We start from the raw sequence: 5,087 nt of genomic DNA, 5'->3' as shown, positions 1-5,087 counted from the left end.
GCTTGAGATTGCGAAACTCCTCATGCTTGCTCTCAACAACACTTTGTGGAATGTGGTGCGCTTTGAAGTCCCGACAGAAGTCAGTCCAAGTGATCACACGACCTCCTCTGGAATCTTTGTATTGTTGATACCAATCAGCAGCTTGGTCCTTGAGCTGAAAAGAAGCGAACTTGACATAGTCCTCAGGCCTGACATTGCTACATTCAAAATGCTTGTTGATGTCCATGAGCCAATCATCGGCATCTGTGGCCTCGACACAGTAGCTGAAAGACTTGGGCTGATTTGCGAGAAACTGGTTAAGGGTAGCGAAGTGAGGCTGATTGTTTCCTTGACCTTGATTTCCATGATTGCCTTGCCCTTGGGTGCGTTCTTGCAAGAGTTGCAGAATCATCTGAGCATTGGCGTTGGTAGCTGCCATGATAGCTTGCCATGCCTCCGGAGGCGGAGGTGGTGGCGGAGGGTTCGCCTGACTCCCTTGATTGCGTTCCGGATTCTGACGCGTTGGTGGAGCCATCCTGAAGAGGGTGACATCCGTTAGCATCTTGATAGACAAATAGGCAAATTGAATCAATGGATAGAAATTGCAACATATAGTCTTGACAATAAACATTCGAACGAGGATGAACGAATGAATTCCATAGTAAATCATCACACTTCCATTAAGTTGAGAAGCCACTTAGAAAAAGGTATGGAATCAACATTTGACTTCGAAGCAACTCAAATACCACAATTCAAAACAAAACAAAGTATTGGCTTGTAGAATAAGCCGGAACAAACATATGATACATATTTTTTCCGAAGTTTTCGTGGTGGGGCCCACATGGGCTCGATCGTACAGCACCATCATGTACAAGGCAGTGCACATGACATACGAAGCGTCCCCGATTCGGCATAGCCAAGGACTCTTTAAGACACTACGAGACCACTGTAAAACCAACCGTGGAAAGGCGAACCACTAGACGTCGAACCCCAATCTCATATCATGCGTTTGTCGGAAAGATATCCTAGGAACTTGTTGAATTCCCACTTATAAACTCCCGAAACTTTCTGGTTATGCAATCCGGTGTTGCAGATACAGGGGACACAAAATATATCACCCAAACTAGCAATCCCTAGATCCAGCTGTATCCATCCGTCAACACATAACCAAGAAACCTTCGGAAATCGTGTACCTCAACCTTCGAAAAGCATCTGTTATACGAGTTATGGCAATACTCCCGAACTCCCGCCCCAGTACTGGGTGGCGTCGAGGTGATCTCACCAACAACTGCATAAAAGAGATTTTCGATGTCGGCGAAACTCAGGTATTCCAGAACTGCAACGATAAAATTGTGACGACAACACCTCGGAGCTCAACACCCCGGGACACTACCACAACCCCTAAATGTTAGGAGGCACCAAGAACAATGTTCTCGTCACAAAACCATCGGAACGATTCTAAGATACCCGCGTGATCCTGAAAAAATTAGTGAAATTTGAGGAGAGAAGAGTCAAAACTTCTACGTCAGGAGGCCTCACCAGAGCGACGAAGGGACTGAGGAGTAAAAAGAATCCTACTCTCCGATATATATAATCCTAAGACTCAATTTTTTTTTGTTCTAGACTCAACAACGCCAGCGATTCGATCAAGCAGGGGGCTACTAAGTCGGGGATGGCTCTGATTACCAACTTGTAACGCCCACGATGCGGCTATATCTCCCACGTGTCGAGGCACGACTTAGAGGCATAACCGCATTATGGTTTTGTCGCAAGAAGGGTCATCTTCACACAATCCCATGTAATGAACAAGAATGGGATAACGAGAGTTGGCTTACAATCGCCACTTCACACAATACATAAATATAATTCATACACCATCCAAAATCAACACATAGACCGACTATGGTCAAATCCAAATGAAAATAAGATAACCCCAAATGCTTGATCCCCGATCGTCCCAACTGGGCTCCACTACTGATCATCAGGAAAAGAAACATAGTAACGACCACGTTCCTCATCGAACTCCCACTTGAGCTCGGTTGCGTCATCTGCACTGGCATCGTCGGCACCTGCAACTGTTTTGGTAGAATCTGTGAGTCACGAGGACTCAGCAATCTCACACCCGCGAGATCAAGACTATTTAAGCTTAATAGGAAAGGATGGTGTAAACGTGGAGCTGCAGCAGGCACTAAGCATATATGGTGGCTAACATACGTAAATGAGAGCGAGAAGAGAGGCAACGCAACGGTCGCGAAGCCAGAAATGATCAAGAAGTGATCCTGAAACTACTTACGTTCATGCATAACTCAAACCGTGTTCACTTCCCGGACTCCGCCGAGAAGAGACCATCACGGCTACACACACGGTTGATGTATTTTAATTAAGTCAAGTGACAAGTTCTCTACAACCGGACATTAACAAATTCCCATCTGCCTCATAACCGCGGGCACGGCTTTCGAAAGATAATACCCTGCAGGGGTGTCCCAACTTAGCCCGTTATAAGCTCTCACGGTCAACGAAGGATAAACCTTCTCCCGGAACGACCCGATCAGTCTCGGAATCCCGGTTTACAAGACATTTCGAAAATGGTAAAACAAGACCAGCAAAGCCACCTAAATGTGCCAACAAATCCCGATAGGAGCTGCACATATCTCGTTCTTAGGGCACACCGGATGGGCAAGACGTCGGGTTGGCATAGACCCTGGTTGCCCAGGGGGCGCCAGACATCGCCCAGTTTGGGCCAGCACTCGAAGGAGCACTGGTCCGGGGGTTTAAATAATGATGACCCTGGGGCTCGCGAAAACCCAAGGGAAAAAGGCTTAGGTGGCAAATGGTAAAACCAAGGTTGGGCCTTGTTGGAGGAGTTTTATTAAAGGCGAACTATCAAGGGGGTCCCATAAATCACCCAACCGCGTAAGGAACGCAAACTCAAGGAACATCATACCGGTATGACGGAAACTAGGGCGGCAAGAGTGGAACAAAACACCAGGCATAAGGCCGAGCCTTCCACCCTTTGCCAAATATATAGATGCATTAATTAAATAAGAGATATTGTGATATTCCAAAATATCCATGTGCCAACATGGAACCAACTTCAACTTCACCTGCAACTAGCAACGCTATAAGAAGGGTTGAGCAAAAGCGGTAACTTAGCCAAATAACGGTTTGCTAGGAAAGGATGGTTAGAGGCTTCACATGGCAATATGGGAGGCATGATATAGCAAGTGGTAGGTAGCGCAGCATAGCAATAGAACGAATAACTAGCAAAGCAAAGATAGAAGTGATTTCGGGGGTATGGTCATCTTGCCTGCAAGGTTCTCAGAGTTGTCGAAAGCTTGATCCTCGTAAGCGTACTCAACAGGTTCCTCGTTCACGAACTCGTCTCCTGGCTCTACCCAAAACAAGAACACAAGCAACGGTACCACAATCAATCACGAGAAATGCACAAGCAACATGATGCAAAACATGTATGATATGCGAGATATGATATGCGGTGCATAGGCGTGCTCCGGAAGAAAAATGATGAACAAGGCAGTAACTTGGCAAACCAAGCATGCCACTGGAAAGATGAGATGATTTCGGTTGAAATCGATATAAAGATCACCGGAAACGGATGCACGGTTTGCAAATGGCAAGCAAAACAAGAATGACACGATTCTGCGATTAACAGCATGATAGCACTTAGAATGCATCAAGAAACTATGCTACAGTACCCCAACATAGCAACAAAGTATATGGAAGTAATCTACCGGAGATGCTTGACAAAAGATGAACACTGAGCTACGGCTAGATCACGACATAACAAGTTCAAACAAGCCTGGCAAAAGTGCAAAAGATATCAGGTTCACAGACTTGGTGAAATTACTGGACATGGCACAAACAGCATCAGGTAGCAATGTTCAGAGCAAGCAATCAACATGCTACAGGAACTTTACATAGACAAACAAGGCATGGCATGAATCTACTGAATTCATAGAACAAATGTCCCTTACTGACCATAAGTCAAAAAGGAACAAAAGATATGATGGCAACCATGTAAACATAGCAAGTTCCGTTAACAGGTTTCAGACTTAGCAGAAAACAGAGCATGGCAGAAACAGACATTATGAGGGCATTTTGGTGAGCTTTATTCACTCATCACAAAGGAATTCATGACAAAACAAGCATACCTACAGCAATATGGCATGTTTATGAAGCTATCCATGGCAAGAGCAAATACATAGAATCCATGGATCAACTACAACAACCTTGGCAAAATTGAATAACACGTAAACAATCTGCCAGAAATATTTTATAGCAAAAGTAGAGCAAGATTGTGTCATGCTAGGACATTCCATAATTGCAAACAGGGGCACGGATGGATAGAGCACAACTATATCTACAAAACACAATTACTGGACATCTCCGAAATAAGCACGGATCTCTCTGTAGCCACATGGATACATAGCAACAAAATAATAGCAGTCACAGACTTTACCAAGTCCCTGAAATCAGAAACATCACGAAGCCTAGTTTGCATGCTTGTGCTAGTCACCGCATAGATCACAAAAATACATAGCATACACCTCTCTAAACATGGCATGGCATACATCAAAACACATGTAGAGCTCATGCCCATAAGATGCACACATCAATAGCAACAAAAATAACAAATTCTCAAGTTCTGATAAGTAACAGCAGGTAAGAGCAAATAGCACTCTTGCACCAGAGATTTGGGCATAAAGATGGACTCAAATGAGCATGGCACAATGGAACAAAATGAAGATCATCTCGTAACGAACATTTAGATATATTACACGCACGAAACGGAGCTATATGCAGAGATTTATGATGCAATGAATAGGAGCACATATTGTAAATATCTGAAGACTTAGAATATTTCGGAGGGAGAAGAAAGTCAATCCTAGGTTTTCCTGGATCGGGATCCGGCTCGGGCCGGCTCGCCGGAGAAGACAAGAGGCGCACGACGGAGGGAGGAGCTCGGGAGGAAGGTCACCGGAGTCGGGGCTTGGAGCTCGGCAGAGTGGGGCGGCGCTCGGCGCGGGACTCGAGAGGCGCGGGCTCCCGCGGGGCGGCGGCGTCTCGGGAGGCGCGGAGGCGCCGGCGAT

This window comes from Triticum aestivum, chromosome 5D, assembly GCF_018294505.1.
Source record: "Triticum aestivum cultivar Chinese Spring chromosome 5D, IWGSC CS RefSeq v2.1, whole genome shotgun sequence".
Classification (NCBI taxonomy): domain Eukaryota; kingdom Viridiplantae; phylum Streptophyta; class Magnoliopsida; order Poales; family Poaceae; genus Triticum; species Triticum aestivum.
Note: the sequence above shows the minus strand (reverse complement) of the source record.